Below are 21,420 nucleotides of genomic sequence, written 5' to 3' on the forward strand. Positions count from 1 at the left end.
ATTCAAATCATAGTGTAGTGATTTACTGACAAGCAGGAGAGTAATTTAGCTGAGCAGGAAAATAATTAAAATAGTATTATGGAGAAGTACAGGGAACTTCAAGGATGAGCAAGAGTACCCATTCCAACAAAATTGTTTTGATAAATATGAACTATGAGGCTCCACATCAGTTTTTGACTTAAAGTTATGTTGTGGATAATAGAAAGCATGTTATTAGTACTGTGTTATAGGAAAATGGATATTCCTAATGGAAATCCGTACCAGAACAGTACAAAATTTTACAAGCAACTACTGTTGCTTAGTGAATATTAATCAAATGCACTCAGTATACAGCTTTGGTCTATTTATTATTTAATCTCTTAAAAACTCAGCATGAAAACTTTGTCTCTTGTTATGCATAGAATCATAGAGTCATAGAATAGTTAGGGTTGGAAAGGACCTCAAGATCATCTAGTTCCAACCCCCCTGCCATAGGCAGGGACACCTCACACTAAACCATCCCACACAAGGCTTCATTCAACCTGGCCTTGAACACTGCCAGGGATGGAGCACTCACAACCCCCCTGGGCAACCCATTCCAGTGCCTCACAACCCTAACAGGAAAGAATTTCCTCCTTATATCCAATCTAAACTTCCCCTGTTTAAGTTTTAACCCGTTACCCCTTGTCCTGTCACTACAGTCCCTGACGAAGAGTCCCTCCCCAGCATCCCTATAGGCCCCCTTCATGGTATGGATGTTGGATGTGGTCGATGTACAATGTTGCTTTTGCATTGCCTCTGTGAGACTAAGAGTCTCATAGTGGGGAAAGAAAAAAAATCTTAAAAATCAGCAAGTGAACTTGTCTCTCTTTTACATTCAGTGGGCATTATGCCTGTCTTTAAAAAGTGAACTTGCTTGGAGATTAGCCTACATGAGGCACAGAAACAAGTAAATTGTCATCATCATCTCACTGCTTCAGTGACATAAAGAGGTGAGTGTGGGGTTTTTTGTATTTCATAGCAAAAGCTTGTATCATCTGTTTTTGTTTTTTTATTGTAGGTCTTCCTACTTTTGAGAAATTATTGCTTCCCCTCTCCTAGTTTCACAGATAGTTAAAATTGCATTTGCCTTAAAAAAGACTGGACTGGGAGTATTTAAGTTTTTTGTTTGTTTGTTTTTTAATGCAATATCAGAGGTATTTCACTTGCGGATTCAAAGCATCGTTAAACATACCATCAAATATACATCCTATTTTCTGTCTAGTGTTAAAAAATTTTCAGGAAGGAGGCTGAGCTTGATATTCTGAGATCAGAACTTTTTTTGTATTCTCCCCTCTTTGACATGAGAGCAGGGGGAGGCTGGGGAAGTGATGCTGGTACGGCTGCAGAGATAAGACCCAGCATCCCTCAGCAGATGAGTGTCCACATGGACCCGTCTGTGCCGTGCCACCCGGGGCCAGGGATCACTCCTAAGACAGATGCCTTTTGCAACGTAGACGTATGTGTTTCTAGTTTATGAAAAAAAAAAAAAAGCCACCAAAACTCTTGCAGTTTAGACAGCTGGTGTGGCAGTTGGTAATGTGAAGGCCTATTAAAATATTTATGCTATTTGTTATTTAACTTAATTTGTTGGGGGGGGGTTGTGGGGTTTTTGGGGGGGGTTTGGGGGTTTTTTTTTGAGAATTTGTAAGTGGGCTGATTAAATAACATAGTGTGAGGTCTCTGGTTGGGAGTGACGTGCATTGGCAGAAGCCTGTGGGCACTGGCAGCATGGGGACTAATATTCTGTCTTTCACTCTCCTCTAATCTAATAATTGTGTTTTCATTCTGAATAAGAGGAGGTGCTAATAAATATGCTGAAAATATTTTCACACTTCTCTTGGGTGGAATTTTGATTCAGTAACTGGTACGTGAAGGCCTGGCTTCACAAAAGCTTCTGAGTCAGTGACAAGACTCCTTTTGACTCAGCCATAGCAGGGGAAATCAATATTAAAAATAACACCCCCACCTTAAGGTTTCAGTGGCTTGGTATTTTGGGTCTTCATAAAGCTCACTGTGCAGGTTTTAATGAGGGATCCAACTTTCAGAACTTCTCAACTGTTTAAACCATGACACCCCAAACACAGTTTGGACAAATTTCAAGTATCATTTAATATTTTTTTTCCAAGAGAGAACAGCTGTCTTGGGAATGCAAAGTGGCTATTTTAATTAGAGAGAAGTAAAACCAATGTAATTAAGTTTAGCATCCTCGGGGAATGACAATACCAAAACTGACATCACCACTTGAATATATACAAAGGGAGATTTTAAAAGCAAGAGCCTCTCAAGGCAGAAGCTGGGGGGGAGTGAGGGGGTAAGTAAAAATTTCACAATGTCATGACAATCAAAAAGGCATTTTCACAACAATAAAACCCAGAAGAAATGGCCACCAACAGTGGCCAAGTTTAGAAACAAGGAAAGAGGAATGGAAAGGATGAGAGAGGGAGAGGGAGGAGAAGGTCAGAAGAAAGAAGTATCCAGATTGCTCCTTTTCCAGTGTCCCATTTAAAGACAAACTTGGTTTAAAATTTATGTGGGTTGTTTTTTTTGTTTGTTTTTGTTTTGTTTTGTTTTTCTTTTGTGTTTTTTTGTTTGTTTTTTTGTGGGTTTTGTGTGGGTTTTTTTGTTTTTTTTTTTTTTTTGTTTGGGGGGTTTTGTTTGTATTTTTTAAATAAATGCATCTAGCTAATCAATCTACAATTTAGCTGTATGTTTAGCTGAGTTGTGGTACTGGCTTCACTGGGTTATGTTCAACTCTTGACTTTTGATAACTGCGAGTGTTGTGAAAGCTTTAGAACACAAACCAAGAGGTCAATTGTAATCTATGTTCAGAGATGGTGATACAGCATGAATAAATAGTGCTAGACATATGGAGATCAAATTAGTAAAGCTTGGTTTCATGTTAACCATAGATAATATGCTGTGAAATTATTTAATTAGTAAAAATCCCTAGATATTCTGGGAAACAAAGAGGGGCAGATTGGAGGAGAAGTAATGTCAAAGTGGTCAAGGAGATGAGTGAGGGAATTTCCATGTCTTCATGTAGCTATTAGAGGAGTGAGGAAAAGGGCAAATTTTGTTCTCTGGTGAGCTGCAGTCATGTTAGCTCTTTTGTATGTGCATGGTGAGAAACTGGCACACAAATGCAACTGCACATCTGTACAGATGGATGTCCATGCACATGGCAACCGCATAGCCAGTGCTGGACCAGGACATCAGCCCTCCCAGACATCTCCCTTTTCCCAGCACCTCATGTATTTTCTATGTTATTCCTATGCTTTAATGAAGTTATTGGCAATTTTATAATTTTTGATGTGTTACTCATTCTGGAGAGCTGTTTCTTCAGAGACTAATATTTTTGAAGGCTTTTACAGATAGCAGTATGGTAAGTTATTGATGAACTCTCCATTATTAGCTTTTTAGATTGAGAGTTGCTGACTTGTCCTCAGAGCAACCTGTTGCTCAGGGTCGTGTGTATGAATATGTGTAGCTTTTTTGGGTGCTCAGATGGCTAGCGTGTTTTGCTTTACCAGCCACCTGGATGGATTGATTAGACTGTATTTGGCATTAAAATTTGATTCAAGCACTAGCAGCAGGAAAAGCTCTTTCCTCTTGTTCTTTTCTTCCCCTATTATTTTTAAACTTTAATATACAAGACTGCACTTTTATTTCAGTCTATTCATGACCTGGACTGCGAAGAAGGAATATATATATATATATATATATATATATATATATATAGCGCTTTAGTTGGTCACATTATTTAAATTCCCTATGGCTGATTTTCCAGGTATCAGCCTTTATTTCCCATAATATTGAGGTTGCAACAGCAAATGAAAGAGGAGATATAGTACATATGGATCTGATTTCAATGCTCACAGTTTTGCTTTGAAATAATCTCTTTTAAGTCCCTTCAGGTTAAAATATACATCTTATTTTTTTGCTTTGAAATAATCTCTTTTAAGTCCCTTCAGGTTAAAATATACATCTTATTTTTTGTACCTATATTAAATGCAATAGTCGATACATTTTAGTATGTTTCATCTGATACAGTATAGGATTTGCTCATAGTGTAAAGGTACTTTACATGATTATGATCATAGAATCATAGAATGGTTTGGATTGGAAAGGACCTTAAGATCATCCAGTTCAAACCCCCCTGCCATGGGCAGGGACACCTCCCACTAGACCAGGTAGCTCAAGGTCCTGTCCAACCTGGCCTTGACCTTCGCCAGGGATGGAACGTTCACAACTTCCTTGGGCAACCCATTCCAGTACCTCACCACTCTCACAGAAAGTAATTTCTTTCTTATATCTAGTCTAAATCTCCCCTGTTTAAGTTTGAACCCATTGCCCCTAGTCCTATTGCTACAGTCTCTTATGAAGAGTCCCTTCCTAGCATCCTCGTAGGCCCCCTTCAGATATTGGAAGGCCACTATGAGGTCTCCATGCAGCCTCCTCTTCTCCAGGCTGAACAGCCCCAACTTTCTCAGCCTGTCTTTGGATGAGAATTGTTACACTTTACAGTTAAAATCTGGACATGATTGCGTTGTTTCATTGCTTTTCCCTACACCATAACTGCTCCAGCATAGTTTATCTACAACTTAAGCCTGTAGTTAATCCATAATCCATTGTTAAATGGATTTTTTGAAACAATAATTTTTACCTTTTTTGTTCATCATCAGTACAGCATCATGGGGGAAATTTTGGTTCATAACCATGTAACTACTTAAAATGAAAGATCTTAAAATAATCTGGAGAGAAATCATTCTTATAGGAAGCAACAATCTTTATTTTTAACCGATTATAGTGGAGCTGCATCTCTTACCTCTTCCACACTTCCTCTCCTTCGAAGTTCAAGAAAGCAATTTACAACCTGAAGACCTCTGAGCATTTTTGATGGTTCAGTTGAATTTTATATTCCTTTTTCTTAAATAACTGGTGCCATTTAAACCCGTGATAACTAACAGAAAGGAGAGTAGATGCAAGTTCATTACCTGGCTTGTAATTTCCTTTATCCTAATAGGCAGTACCTGTTTCCTGCTTATGTTTGTAATTGCCTTTAGGACTATTCTCCTTAAAATATTACAACTATTTATATATTGCCTTTTTATATATACAGCATAGGAGAATTGCGAAAGCTGATGGCTAAGATGGCTGGTTAGGGAAAGAAGAATTTCACATTTTCTTGTGACTTGAAAGGAAACCCTCTGAGAAGCTCATGGAGCTCCATATCTTTTCAGTTATGGTGGTTAAACTGCTGTCTGCATTTTGCCAACTGACTCAGGAGAATAGTGGCCTGAAATGGTGTTTATTTTGTTAAAAAAAAAAACCCACCAAAACAAGACAAACAAAAAACCCCAAACAAAACCAAACAAACCCCCCAAAACCACAACAGAAAATATGACTGTGAATGGCTTTGACAAAGCTCATTCCTGTAAAGTAGCATTATATGTGTCATCAATTCCCCTTCAAATTTGCGAATATAAAAGCTTAAAAATTCTCTTCTGATACTATGTGCTACATAAATGAGTTTAAGATCTAAAAAGGAAGCAAGGTTCTTTACAATACTATGCACATGCAGAAGTGAAATAAACATGTGTTAAATCTGTTCTGAGTTGTCTGATTAAAATAATCATAGTGTGAAGGAAGAAGGCAGGAAGGGCACAGACAAGCATTTCTGAGAGCAGAGAGGTGTTGTAATGCTCTTGAAAATTAAAGCTGTGAGAGATTGTGCATATATACAGCATATTTAAACTACTAGGGTTCATGTGAGTGCAAAGATGATGACAACTTGAACTTGAAATTTCTTTAAGTGCAGCTTTAAATAAATTTGTATTAAATTGGCAATAGGAGGTGAAACTTTGCTTGATGAAGTTATCTGACCCATTACTTTAAAGTTTGGAATTTTATTTTCCAAACATAATACTGTGGCTAAGGAAACAACAAACAAAAATAGATTGTAAGTTATTTTACTGTTTGGGGAGACAGCAGGCTCTTTATAGTTCTGCTCTATAACTTAATTTTTAGGGCCTGTATAAATAGAATTCAATCCACCAAATGATTTGGAGAGGATAATCCATCAATATTTAATTTGGTAAGAAAGAAAAGGCTTTAAAATAATGTAATGTAGTTCATGAATCAGATGCACTGTTGGATTCCATTATTAAATGTAGATGTATAATATTGGAGGCCTTGTGTTTGTTATTTTAATAATTCTAATTAACTTCTGGTAATTGTGGTGGATTTGCTGCCAAATATCCCTGCTATGATCATCATTCAGGGTTATTATTTTCAGTAGACAGTCAGCCAGTGAATATAGGAAGTTTTATGGCAAACTAAACTTAAATAGCACAAGAAGGTTTTCTTGTTGAAGAAAAATGCCTTCTGGTGAACTTCATCATGATTTGTCTTTGTTTAAGAGCTCATGAGAGATTCAGGCAATCTTTCTGATAATGTAGTAATTTACAAAACCCTTACAAACAGTATTTCACTCTTTCTCCCTTATTATTGGTGATTAGTGAGATTGGTGTGAAGTACCAGCTTTCTTCTTTTCAATTATCCTGGTCCTCTTTTCTCTGTCTTTTTATGGTCTCACACTCCATTTTTTATACCGTGGTGTTGTAATAGTGATAAACTGAGACACTCCAGCCTCTGAGCTGCTGCAAACATCTTAGCAATAGAAAACTAATCCATTTATACATGCAAGGGTGAATTCTCCACATATACTGAATGACACCAAATTGCCCAAGAAATCCACTGAAGTAAGGAGCTGCCAGTGAAGATGGCTCTGAGAAAAGAGCTTGTGGTCTTCATCTTTCCATTTGGTAGCCTGTGATACTTCTCTCACGTTGGAGATGGCACTCTGCAGCATGTCAGCAGTTTTGCTCTTCTGGATTAAGTCCTGCAGCTGCAAAAATGGTATCCCATTTCAGATGGTAAAGTGTCATCAGTTGCAGTTTCTCATCAAAGATGTATGCTCAGTGCAAGAGGGAAAAGCTGATGTCACTAGTATGGCATTGCTGAGAAGCAGTTTTTAAAACAGCAGATTCAAAAAAACCCAGCAAACTGCTACAATATCTAAAACTCTATATCCAATTAATTGGAGATGTAGCTATGTAGAAGAGTTGGAAAGATTTATTTTTCTACAACAGCAGCTTTTCCATGGGAACGAACAGTTGCAAACCCAGAGTTTTATGTAATTTTACTTGATTTCATTTCATTGGAAAAAAGAAAAAAAAAAAAAGAAACTTGTTGGATTTTGAATTATTGTAAATTGAAAAAGAAATTTGTGAAGGTACTTTTGCCATGAACCTCAGAGGAAATGGGTGAGTGAAACACCTTGCAGCACCAATTCCTTCTAGACCTGTTCTCTTTCTTGAATTTGCAACATTTCTTAAAGGAAAGTAGGTACTCTCCAAAATATTATACCCACATCTTTAGTTTCATAAGTGAAGGTAGGACTCATGGAATAATGTGGTAGTAGTAGAGCAGAACATCTGAGATTTCTAGGAGCAACCAAGCCCAAATCACTGACGAAGGCTTAAGGACAATGTGAACTTTACAAGTACCCTCTGTTAAAACCTGAAATATGGTGCTGGGAAAGGGAACAAGCACTTTTTAACAGTTTAACGTGTGACTAGATTTAAAGGAGATATATCATGTAATTGTAATTTAGAAATAGAAAAATTTGCAACTCAATTGAGTTAATCCCAAAAGAGTGTCTGGGATGTGATTTTAAACTCTAAAATAAAAAGGAAACTTAGAATGAATTTATAGATTACAGCTGTTGAAAAAGCTGTGTATATGACACCCTACAAGTACAAAGTCAGACTGTCATTTGATGATGTTATTAGCATTGAAAGATAGTACCCATTAAAATAACTGCTAATTTCTTATGCTGCCAAGCTAGCTGAGTTCTTTTTCTTCAAAGCACATATTGTACTGCTGAACTTATTCTAAGTCTCCAGACAATGCTCATTTTCAATTTGCCCATCAGAGCACCCATTGAATTATTTGGGGCATCTTCAAAGTGTTTCATTGCTTTTTAGTAGATCATTTTGATAATGTACTTTTGTTTGATAACAGCATGCCTCCTGGATGACAATGTAAGAAAATGAAGCCTCACCCCCAGTGATCTTTTCCTTTCTTCCTACACATCACTCAAATGTCAACACCGAGATGATATACAACCTATAGGTTCCTCAAAAGAAGTTAATCCTAACTGGTTTTATCTCTTTTCTGTGTATCGCCGACTGCAATTTGGCCTCTTAATTTGTTTTTGCAGATGGCGAATTTGATTTCCTGCTATCAATGATCAGTATTTGCCTTTTGGTAGACTGGCATAATGAAAAGTCTTTCTTCCATTGGAGTTGTAAGTTTTCATATTAAGAACTTCCCTCTCTCTAATAACTAAGATCAGATTGCAGATCTTCCTATTTCTTCATTCCAAGTTGTTGCTAATTTTTGTCATCAAAGCATGTAAGAATAGTACTTATAAGGGTAAAGCAAAAGTAGGGAAAAAAATATGGAAAATCTGGTAAATAGCAGATCCCAGTGTTCTTCTTCTGTTGTTTTTCTATAAGACGCAACCTTTAAAATGCTGTTGCTAAAGAAACAATTGTGATCTATTAGGGGTTTCTTTAGGTTAATATGTGTGGGTGGGTCTTGAGCTTTTTTTCTTCATGAAATATAAATGTTTTTGTAGTTTTTTAGGAAGTGTTCATATCAAACTATAATATGGTTTTTTTTGACAGTGATAACACAAAATGAAACATTATCCTCAATTACTATAAGGCAGATGGGAGAGTTGCTCTAAGTAGACATAGAGATCCCAGACATCCAGGTAAAATTTGTTTTTTCTCAGGATGTGTACAATGAAAATGTGCTGTTCTCTCTCAGGTGTGTAAGGAGCACACTTGCCTCTGGGGTCTCCATTTGGCCCTTTTATGTAAAAACATCTCTATCCAGTTGATTTCTATTCTAGTAGATGTTTACTGACAGATGGAAGGCATTCATAGAATCATTTAGGTTGTAAAAGATCTTTAAGATCATCAAGTCCAACCGTTAATGTAGCACTTCCAAATTCACCACTAATCCATGTCCCCTAGTGTTACATCTACACAGCATACATGGCTCCAACCAATGAGGTTCTTGGATTTACAGCAGTTCACACTCAACAGTTTATTTATTTATTTTTTATCTACATCTCAATTACATAGTAAGATGTTCTTTTTAAAAACTTGTTTGTTATTAAGATATAAATCTACTTATTTTAGTCATGTAGTGCATGCCAGCATAATGCAATACAAGAAGATTACAAGCTGATGGTTAGATGTTAATAACAGTAACACAAAACATTAAGGCAAGTGACATTTACATAAGTATCTTGATCTTAATACATGTAATTTACATATGAAAATTTAATCACCATAGAGATAAACAGCTGCAATGTTTAATTAAACTCTCCACACAAAATCAGCCTGCAAGAAGTAGTTTGTCACTGCTAATTTATCACAATTCTCATAAGTATTCTTTAAAATAAAAATGCAAAATAAATGACTCTTATTGATAATTTAACTTCTGGTTACTTTATCGTATTCTCAACAGGCTTTGATGATACAATTATAATATGAAGATTCTAAGCTCATTTTCTCACAATTTAGAAGACAAAACATAAATATATGGAGAACAAATGTATTTGTTTACAGACTTAAGGGTCAGCAGTATGGCAGCGCTAGAGTGCAGTTTAGGGAAATTTAATGCCATGATAAGTTATGTGTAATGAAGGGATGTGAGTCTCTCTCTGTGGGGCTGTTTAAAGAGGAAACAATTATAAATGAAAATTAATGCCGGCATTATCGCGGACTTGGAACGGGCTCCTCACTCAGAATATCACTGACTAAAACATGCATTTTAGAAATCAGAGATGTGCTGACATTCAGAAGTTATTGAATCCTAGACTTGGCTTCCAGTGATATATTTTAAGGCAAAACAAAGTGCTCAGTATCTTGAAAGAAACAATTTACATATCTTTCCGGGGATTCTTCAAGAAAATTAAAATTAGAAGGTTGACTGAATCCTCTTCACAGCACTAAGATAGCAATAACAGCAGAAAAGAAAAAAAAAGATGAAAAAAAAAAGGCAGAGCTTTTTTGTAACTTCAGGGTAGGTGGGGATGAAGAACACATATTTGACATTTAGTACTTTAAAGTACATATTTTTAAGTGTGAAATTTTATTATATCCCGAGTAGAACAAACTGTATAACAAGGCTGTGGACCAGATGTGCCTTCTGCATATGCTAAGAATTGCCTATTTATACATAGTTTTACTGAATTTCCTATACCATGGTAACCCCAGAATCCTGGGAAACCTGCGTTTGCATATGGCAAATTAACTTACTCATGGTTCCACTGTAAAGGTGGCTCTTGGAAAACACTGGTTTTGCCCTTGGGTTTGGATTTAGTTACATTTATTGCCCATACCTCTTTTCATGTACCTTTTTGTTTAAGGATGTGATCATTTAAGGTCATTCAGATGATACACCTAAAGGTGACACCTAGGTTACAGAGAGAAAAGAGTTATTTGTTCCTGGGTTCAAAACCCCTTATTGTCAAGTATATGACACTGAAAACTGGGTTACATTCAGCTTTATATTTATAAATGAATCTTGTAGGAGAACTAAGTGTGAGTAGAAAAAAACCCCATAATTCCATTTTAAAGTAATGCATCTCTCTTTTTTGCTATTATTGTAAATTCCAATTTTGCAACACAGGTGGAATTAAAGTAAGCAACCTGAAGTACCACAACTTTCTGCAATTCTGATGCAAAAGCAGGTAAGGTCTGATTCTTAATACACTATCCCACATGTAAAATGCATTTTTGCACTTTTAGTTTTGTTCTGTTTGTTTGCTTGTTGTGGTTTTGGGTTTGTTTTTTTGTTTTTTTGGTGTGGTTAGGCAGCTGTTGGCAAGCAGCTGATTATAAGTGGCAATTTCCTGGATATGCTGCTATTAATTGCTTTGTGTTACAATACATATGGTCATGATTTGAACTAGACCATAGCATATTAGACACAGTTCCCTAGCAATTAAAATATGTGCATTCAGCAAAGCAGAAGAAGAGGAATGAAGACTACAAGAAGTAATTCTGAAATTCCAACATTTTAAATTATGGATTAGGATGGCTTGCTGAGATCCATGAGATCTGTAGTTGCAGAATCTGTCAATGCTAAGAGGAGGAGAGATGCTAATCAGAAATGGAGTTTTGGAAATTCTTTATAATTACAGTCAGAAAAAAATTGCAAATCTTTACAAAAAAACATTTTCCAATATCTTTGTTTGGAGTCAATATGAGTGAATATGTTTCATGTTACCATTTGAGTGTGTCCATAAAGTTACTTAATTCAGTGGTTTGGGATGCCATTCGTTTACTACTGTTAAGTAAGAGTTGTGTAAAATTGAGTACACTGTCTTCCTCTGCTGAATTATTTTTCAAGCTCATAACTCTTGAAAACTCAAGAAAAATCAGATCTAGTCTGTAAGATCTGTTTGCTTGAAGGGCAGCATCCATTGCAGTAGACAAAAAAGTCTAGTTCTAAGTGGAATTCAACCATAATATTCCCCCCACCTAAAAAAAAAAATTGTTTAAACAATTACATTTTTTTTACAAGCTTCTTTTAATATAGCATGAGCATTTGTCTGGATATGCATTTCTTCAAAATTCTCTGTCAGTGCAGGTCAAATCTCACAGTTAAGAAAAAAATGTCGATTTTTCCATTCCGATCAGCTGACTGAAAGCCTGCAATGTGAGGTTTTTCTGCACTTTAACTGTCATCAGGCACTCTTGTAATTATATCCTTATTCCCTTTTGGATACAAGATATCCTTATCCATTCAAGCTATCCTCGTTATTCGGAAATCCTGTATTTAGATTGTTGATGTTGATGTGTTACTGATACATATATATTGCCTTACTGGGTGGGGAAAGTTTCTCCATCTGAGGACATACTGTGTCTCTTGCTGGATGGTTGGTGGATGTATAGAGGCATATAGACGTTATGTGTTCAGCTCACACATAGTTTTTAGGGATTTAGGACACTTGGCATCCTAAAATCAGATCTAGTAAAATCAGATCCAGTTGCACAAATCCGTCGGTCCACAGGATAACAATGATCAAGGAATATATCTTTTTATTGTTATTTTTGGTTGAGATAATTGCCTCAGGATCATGCAACATGATACTGAGCTGGTCTTGAGGACACTGTAAGACTTGACTGTGAGAGGTGCGTCCTTAGCACAGTGCAAGAGAGAATGTTGTTTGGCTTTCCAGATGGATTGGTATTGTTAGATGGATGCTTGTACAATGCACTGAGGAAAGACTACACAAGTAGGCTCCCTATTTCCAGATATAAAATATATCTCCATGGAAAGAGATGCAGGGTTTCAAGGCTTGTTTTTCGGGGAGTGTGAGGGATCTCACTCCCTGCTGCCCACCTCTTCCTTGTTAGCAGGTGCCTGTTATTAATGAGCTCTGTGACACTCCTGATCCATACTATCTGCTGGAAATACTCTTGCAGCTACAGCAGTTCATGCTGTGATCTCCAAAGATCATAGATAAAGAGGGTATAGGCTGGACAGATGGACAGTCAAACCACCACTACTCCTGAGCAGAGACAGGGGAGTTCAGCAGTACCAGTGCAGGATGTTGCCCTTTGTTTCTCCATTGGTGCTCAGGCAGGGTATGGGAAAATGTATTGCTTTGGGAAACCTTTTGAATTACATAGGCTAGGTTTGACCATCTCTTGATCCTGAAGATCCCATGCCATCTCTTTGAAATTCAGGTATATATAATCCCACAGCCCTTTGCCAGCATCTTTATCTGTGCTCTGCAGACCCCATGCTGATGTGGGTGAGCCATCCCCATCTCGCCTGTCCTTTTGATACCATGGTGGACTGCTAGAGGCATCTATATCCCTCTTAAGAGGAGGCTTTGTATGGGCTAAAGATGAATTAACTGCAGTGTTGCTTAAATTTACAAAATCTTTTGGGATAAAAGTATTAAGTAAACACCAAGTGATTAAAATCCAGCTCTGTACAAAAGACAAGAGTGTTCCTTGCATTTCCTTTTCTGTCTGGGAAACCAATCACATCAATAAGACTGTGGACTAGGAGTTAGTAAGAAGATGATTTTGCTTATGTTTCTTAGGTGACAAAGTACAACAACCGGATGAAACCTGAAATGAGTGGACTGTCAAGGACTGACTCCTTTAACTATGATCTGCATTACATTGAATATAAGTCATTGTCACCAACAGCAGAAACATATACTTTGTTATAATGTAAGAGGTCTTTATTTATTTGCAAAATACACATAACCTCCTCCTACAAGTACAGATTTTCTCCTTTGAGAAGTGATTGGTCCCTCAGGAGATCTTTTCTCCCTATCCCTTGATGATGTCAGTGAGTTGTTGATTAGCTGCTGACACATGAAATTATGGGGGATCAGCAAGGTTAATGAAAGGCTTCTCTATATAGACATGCCCATATACTGTCTCCCTCTGTCCTTTTTGGCTTTGGGTTGTATGGTGACCTCGGTGACAAAGTCAAGAGAGAAAATATGCACCATGATATCAGTGCAGTCTAATCAGTAGTTCTCTGTGAATATCTAATTATTTAATAAAGAGATGATGAATTATTTGCAGCCCAGAGTTTTTACAAACCGGGGCTGATCTCAATGGAAGTGCTGTTCAACTGTCTCTGCAGTATTGTCACTGATTACCTCTGTCATGTTGAATATATTTTTGCAGGTGTGACTTGCATAGGAAATTCTGTTTTCAGCCTGGTGATGAAGGCAGGCTGAGTTTGTCATTGCCAGGAAGAAAATCGGGTTGTGCTGGAATCACCAGTAGAATAGATTGACTTATGCAAGTCAGGTGGGTTTGTCTGTGCCCTCAGTGATGGTGGCTGGAAGTCAACTAGGAGGGAGCTGTTATTGTCAGCCTGCTCTAATGATAGCATTTAATCACTAGGACTCCTTTGTGATCTTCTTGAACGTACTATAAGAGAGTAATATCTGACAAGGAACTGCTGATTTTACAGTTTGCTATCTACATCTTTGTGTCAACAGACAGGAATTTCAAGGAGCAGCCTTTCAGTTGTCCTTCTTGAGAGGATGCTGTTGTGTCAGACCGTACTTTGGGCAATTGTCTGTCTTCTCCTTTGGCCTGCTCCTGTAATTGTGGTCGTTGTCGTGCAGCCTGGGTAGCTTAGGGTATTTGTGCTTATTAATTTAAATTATCCTCCTTTAAGGATTCTGCTTAGAAAAGATTTTCTGTGTTGGAATGACCTTAACATATGTCACGCTTTCTGCAGAGTGGGTGAAGATTATTTCCATATTAATTAGTGTTACAAAGTTTTTCCTTCTCCGCTGCATACAATTCCCGTCTGTTCCTTCCTCTTTGGGGTTTCCTTTTTATCACACTCCATCCCTTCTGAGCTTTTCATCTGACTGTGGAGAAAAAAGAAAAAAAAAAATAAAAAGGAATGGTTGAGAATTTGTTTCAGTGAAAGTATTGCTTATAACGTATATTTATTTCTAAATATTCATGCATATATACATTTCTCTCCCCCACCCTAGACATAGAGTGTGACTGTGTCTGAATTCAGTTCCTTGAATTTCCAGTAAGGACAGTAAGGTCAGTGTCAATTGAATGAGGTGTGGGCTGAAATTTAAATATTTGTGTAGTCTTACCAAATTTAACGTGGTCTCTGTTTTGAAATGAGGAGCATGCAGATAAACTGACAGCATGCAAAGTAGCTGACTTTTGAGCCCCAGGGACAAAGAGAATCTCTGGGGAGTGAATAAGCCAAGGTAATGACCGTAAAAAGGTGAAAACACAAAGGGAAGAGAGTAACACAAACTGGAGAAGAGATGTCATTTCAAAACCTGTTGGAGAGGTGGTTTTGCCAAACCTTTCCAGGGGAGGGTGAAGAGAAGGGCCCATCTGGGAAGTGGTGAAGCATCAAAATAATGATGAAAATGCTGAGATTTTAGAGGAGCCTGAAGGAGGGAATAAAAAAACCCCACCACATTTGAGCTTAATTCAAGGCGTTTTGGAATCTGGGCTTGTATGTCGCCTTGAGATGAGACCTGGTTACAAAGTTAATATTCAGTTTTGAACATTTTTAAAGGTTTCAGCCTCTAGAATGAAACCCCATGGGTAAGGAGGGAGAAGGATGGGAAAGCAGGTATGGGAAGAGTGGCAGAAAGTCTGCTTTCAGTTTTGGGAGATAAAATTAGAAAGGCTTTTAGTGTCCCAGGAGAGAAACATCTGCTGGCTGGCTGCTTTGTTACTTGCATGTGTCTCTGGACCATGCTAACCCCAGGGACCTCCCCAGCATAGATGGGAAGTCCTGAGACAAAGCTTTGGAGCTGAGATTCTCTTTTATCCTGCAAAAAGTGAGACAAGGGCTCCAGCAACAACACGTATGTGTTGCTGAACAAAGGAAACTATTTTCAAGGCAGAAATGTGGGAATAATTCAACTGAATAGAAACTTTATTACACAATTCTCAGTGTTAAAGTGTGGGTAACAAAGAATGATACCGTTGGTGTCACAAGTCTCCATTCTTGACTAAGTGATTCAGAGTAAGCTATAGATATTTGCTTGGACCAAAGCAGTTATACAAATAGAAATGCTTTGGTTTTGACTGTATTTGTTTTAAAACTGTTGTTTAGCAGCTTCAAAAGCATTTAGCTATATTTATATGTGTAATCAAAATGGCCAAATCCATTATCCTGCCTAGCTCCTGATAACTACGGTTGTTTTGGCTCAAAGAGAAGATGTATAGTCTCTCCCTTATTTATAAATCCATTTCAAAGACACACTTCGGCTTAGCCAAGATGCCAGGGGCATGAGCATGCAACCTGGTTTAATCTTTTTATAGGAGGCAAAATTTACAGAGTAGAGAATTTGCTTCCTGCAGTTTATCTCCAGTCAGGACCTCATACCATGGAGCAGCACTACAGAGATGCCACCTGGCAAGTGGGACCATGAGATGTGAAAAACTATTTGGCTGTATGTTTTTTGGCTCACTGTTTCTGTGACAGTTTAGCACGTGTGAGCTTGATTAGTTTGCAAGTTAAGGGTAAGTTTAACTCTATACATACATGCTCTAAACAAGTAAAGTCCCAATAAACTAGGAGCAAACTCTTTCCTGCTTGTAATTCATTATAAAGCCATTAGAAACCAATATTGTTTGGGTGTTGGTTTTGTTTTGTTTTTCTTTTTCTCTTTTTTTTTCTTTCACATTAAAAAAAAACAATGGATAATGAAGTAATGGAGGTTTTTAAAATTATCTGACTTCCTTAGTATTGGCATATTGTGCTTTAGTGTCAGCCCCAGGTTCGGGGGAGTATGAGAGCACACTTTTGTTTAGATGACTTATTGATGGCTCCCCTTTAAAACATACTTTTCTGTTTAGCTAAAACACACTGGCCTCTACGGTGCTGTCATATCCCACTGCAGAACTCCTGGCACTGGGCAGTGCTTGGCTCCCCAAACCCCAAACAACTCTCAGCCTTTCCTCATTCTCTTTGCTTGTTTTGAGTAGGACAGAGGGTCTGGTGCAGGGTCTTTTCAAGGCTGCCATATAGATAAAGTGCTTTTCCCTTGTGCTGTTTCAGTCACCCCCATGGTCCTCATTAACAGTCACAAATAACAAGTCCAAGTTTCAAATGTCTTGTTGGTTTTATACCCTTCGGTGCTTTACTGGAGCAGTGTGAGATGGTCCTTTCTTAATACTGTGTTTTTTCACAGTATCCTGAATTAAGCACATGAGGCAATTTAGGTTTGAAGCTTCTAGGAAAGAGATAATTGTTCTTTTATTATTACAATAGATCAAAATAAAATCAGCTTGCGCTTCTGAAATTGAGAGGTTTTTAGCTGGAGAAGTGTACAGTAATTCTTTTACAGTGTTATCAAATGGCATAATAAAAAAGCAAAAAGTATCTCATTTTCTAGGCTGTTTATTTTGCATATCCTCTTTGAATTGATAAATATTTATATTCAAGTCTGGGATTCTGTTTAGAGCACCAGCCACAGAAATGATCCAGTCAGTATCACTTGATCTTAAAAGAGCTAATTTTTTGTGTGCAAAAGTGTACAAATTATTTCATGTCTATATTTACACAGTTAACTTACAACTGTGGATGCAAAACAGATAATAATGCATGCTAATGGCAGTTAAGCATCTGAAGTGCCATTTCTATATGCAAATACCAGAGTAATGATGTTAAGAGTTACTAGCATTTACTTAGTACCTGTGGTATCTGGCATACAGCTGAAATAATTGCATATAAGCCTAAGTAATTCCCTGCACATTTAAATAAAAAATATTTCTTTGCTGTATTTTTCCAAGAAAAACTTATGAAACTTGATATTACTAGAAATCTTTCAGATTGTTATTTTTTCTATTTTTTTCTTTTTTTTCCATAAATTTAACATTCTTTAGTAACTAGTTGGAACCAGAGCTAATATATCAGGTTTAAGATTCTCCAGCATATTCAATAAAGAATATGGGTGGCTCAGAAGAGCTGAACATCACCTGGAGCTTGCCAGGCCCTAAGAAACTCTCCCTCGATCCCATTGTGCAACAAAATGCAGAGTTTCAAACCCAGGCACATGAAGCAGTTAAGAAAATTTACCAAAAGCCCACTTGCAATCCTTAGAATGGTGATTGACTCATAAAAAAGAAAAAAAGGAGATTTTGTGCCCCAATTGGCAGTGCTAATTGGTGCACACAAGTAAATTGCACTCTACCCTGTGGAGATTGTCAGCCAGTGAATCAGATCACTGAGTCACCACGAGCATGACTCTGACCCCAAGTTGCCATTTAATCATGTGCAAAATCAGAGGTCCCTCCAGGAAGAACATGGTCCTGCTACTGGGTATCAATGAGAGAAGCTGCTTTGGGTTTTTTTCCTCTTTTTCTTTCTTTCTTCTTCTTTTTTTTTTTTTTTTTTAGTAAAGGCCAGAGCTTAAAATAAAACCCTGAATGGTTGGGAAGAAGATTGCTGGTAATTCAGCATCATGTTCTAAGTGAGATTAGGGTTTGCTGGGTGCAGTTAGCTCCGTTACAGAGGTATTTTGAGTGGAGAAATGCCACTACCTCTGCAGCCCAGGAGCAAGCCTGGCTAACTGTGGCAACCGTGGGATGAGCATGCTGATGTACGCTCCCTACCAGTAGGTCCCCTGCCTGAGACAGGGACCTGGGCATCATACCTGTGATGCTGCCTCTCAGATACTGAAAAAGCAGCAAGAGAAACAGAAGAGTTTGAGACACAACCTCTGGTGTCTTGACAAGTGAACAAAATTTCATTTGTGCATCCGTGTGCTTTAAAAACTAGGTGACCAGAGTTTTCCAGAGCGGGGGAAGGTGGGGAAAGCAACAAATGACTGCAGGGCATGGTGATACTCCTGCTGGCTGCTTAAAAATGCACCGTTTGCAATGAGGGAGGAGACAAGCAAATTCTACTGCCATGGAGCAATGCTAAAAATCGCTTGGGAACACTGAAGAAGCTACATATTCATATAGGGACCCCCATGCAGCTGTGTATACCACAGTATACAGCAGTGGTAGATGGAGATCATTGAATCACACTTGGGTTGGAAGGTACCTTAAAGCTTTTCTAGTTCCAATGCCCTTTGCCATGGGCAGGGACACCTACCACTAGACCAGGCTGCTCAAAGCTCCATCTTGGTCTTGACACTGTCAGGGATGGGGCAGCCACAACTTCTCTGATTCTTCTAGATCACTGAACACATTGCATGCGCAGTGAGTAACATCATTTCTTTCCAGGTGGGTGAGCAAAGGCTTGGTGAGCTTGTAACCTGGCCGGGTCTGAGGAATGAACATGGTGACGCAGAGTTAAAAATAATGGCTTAATTAATTGGCTGCATATGTTTATGTGCTTGAGGCAAAAACACCACATCAGTAACTGAAGGCAACACAACTCAACATTATGTTGGAAGCTTCTGTATAAAATCATGTGCTCCAAAGAAGCAAATATCTGAGTAAGGTTTCAGGGAAACAGTAAGAGTGGCTGTCAGTGTGTTGAGAAGCGTGGCAGTACTGAAAGTACAGATACTCTTTCTGACATCAGGTCAATAACTTTTGCTTGTAGCACCAATAACTTTTAATTGGAAGAACCAAAATTTTGGAACAAGTTTTCTTGAAAAGTGTCACTTTACCCACGTAAAGCTTACTCAAAGTGTCTAAGTCTTACCAATGGGGCTTGGAGAACAAACCTCCCCAGTAAAACCTACCTCTGAAAAAGGCTGGAAGCAAATATTAAATTAATTTGGTTTTGCAGGTTTTGACCTGTCAGGTACCACAAAAGGCAAGCGGTGATGTTGTGAGAGGGGAGTGCAGGTTATGCTGCCCATCCCTTTCCTGGGGTCTGAGAAGTGCCTGGCCATTTGGTTCTGTAGGTGTAAAATATTGTTTTGTGTTTTGTGGTATCATGGGAGCCTCAGGAATCAATTCGGATTCATTCAGCTACACATGGAGAAAGAAAAACAGCCTTCTATACCTGCCATACAATTATTATTTAATTTTTAAGTTTGACGAAGTAAGTCAAGCTTTTTCTACTTTTGTTATCTGCACTTGCACTGTCCTTCTACAGTGCATGATGCTCACTGTGTTGGACTCCTTAAACCCTGATGCTTGTGAATTGTAAGGGTATTCTCTTCAGTATGCAGATAAGGGAATATAATCTTAAAGTCCTGTCTCAAAAATTGTATCAGGATCCTGTAGCATAAACAGGATCCTCATCACTAAACCCAGCATGGGAAAAAACCTCCTCTTTCCCACCTCCAAATAGTGGGCAGCAGTGTCTAGTTGAAAACCCTTTTTCTGGGGTTGGAATCCATTTTGATATGATGGGGGTGAAATTTGTAATTCCTCCTTTTTTCCCCTAAATGAAAATCAATCAAAACAGAAAATAAAAATCCTGAAGATGCATTTTAGCTGTAGACATTTATGCTGCTTGAAAGAAGAAGTGACACAGTTATTTTATAGGGAGAATATCACCGATGCACGTTTTAAATTCTCTCTGCTTTGACAGTATGTGATTTTAATGCTCTTTTTTCTGCAAGTGCCTTGGGAGAAGACCTTTGTGCAGGAGTAGATACCAAATGTTCCCCACTCAGGGCCATGAAGGCCCTTACTGCACCAAGCAATGACATGGCAGGAGCTGGTGATGGGATCCGCCAGGGCTCCCCAGGGACATGTGTCAAGGGCTCATAAAAGCATGTGTAAAGTAATAGCTGTTATTCTGCTTAAACAACTGATAATATAACTGTAAGCTTCTGAAAAACTCAGGCAGTGCTTCAGAGGAGAAAGTATTTATATTTCAGACTTTTATTTTTATTTTTTAAGGGGGAAATCGCTGCTTAATTGCTGTTCATGTTTTAAGACCTGGACCCCCAAATTCTTTATGTGTTGTAATAGTAACCGTGAGCTTAATTATGCCCTGTATGCTGTCTCAATTATGAGGTTGTTTTTCTTATTATTGTTGGGGTCTTTTTAAGCACTATCTACCTTGAAGTCTGTTTTCTCCATTTCTAATGAGGTGATGGTGTTGTATTACAGCCTGTGATACTCAGAAATAAACACAATGTGATAACTAATGCCATATTTCCCATAAGGTGGCTAAATTCAATATGTAAGACAGTTAAGTCTTTTTTAAGTCTTTAAAAGTCAGGTTAAGTATTTTTTTGTCTCTATTCTTCGATACTATTGTAGCTTGCTATAAGTAGTTAGATCCACTAGATGGTGGTAAAGACCATCGACTATATCCTCCTGTAACAAGGCCAAAAAAAAAAGAAAAAAAAAAAAGTATATTTAAAAAAAAAAAAATCCAGTTCCCTAACTAAATCAACACACCTCTGTATTTTTTTTGTGTTGAAACTGATGGAAGCATGAGAAAGCAGTTATGCTTTTGGGCAGCATTGTTACAGTATGAGCAGCTCACGTAATTAAATAGTTTTGTCAGGATAAATATTGAGTAAAATGATTATGAATCATTGTGGCAAGTTTTAATACAGATCAGAAACTAAATTAATCCTGCTCGAACTCATGAATCGTGGCTCTCTCTTTCTTCAGATACAAATGAATAGTAAACAATATTTTGGCAATTTTTAGGCTAATCATGTAGAACTGATTACTCAAGAAGAATGCTATTAACATTTAGTCAATTTATACCCTACTATGTGACAAATGAAAATTAATGTTGCTGGTTTTAAGATATCAAATGGGTCATGATTTTAAGAAAAAATATTACTCCCAAAGATAACTGATAATGATGGCTGAAGGCAAGGAGCACCATGCAACTTAGCAA

The sequence above is a fragment of the Lathamus discolor genome, chromosome 3 (genome assembly GCF_037157495.1).
Source record: "Lathamus discolor isolate bLatDis1 chromosome 3, bLatDis1.hap1, whole genome shotgun sequence".
NCBI classification, from domain to species: Eukaryota; Metazoa; Chordata; class Aves; order Psittaciformes; family Psittacidae; genus Lathamus; species Lathamus discolor.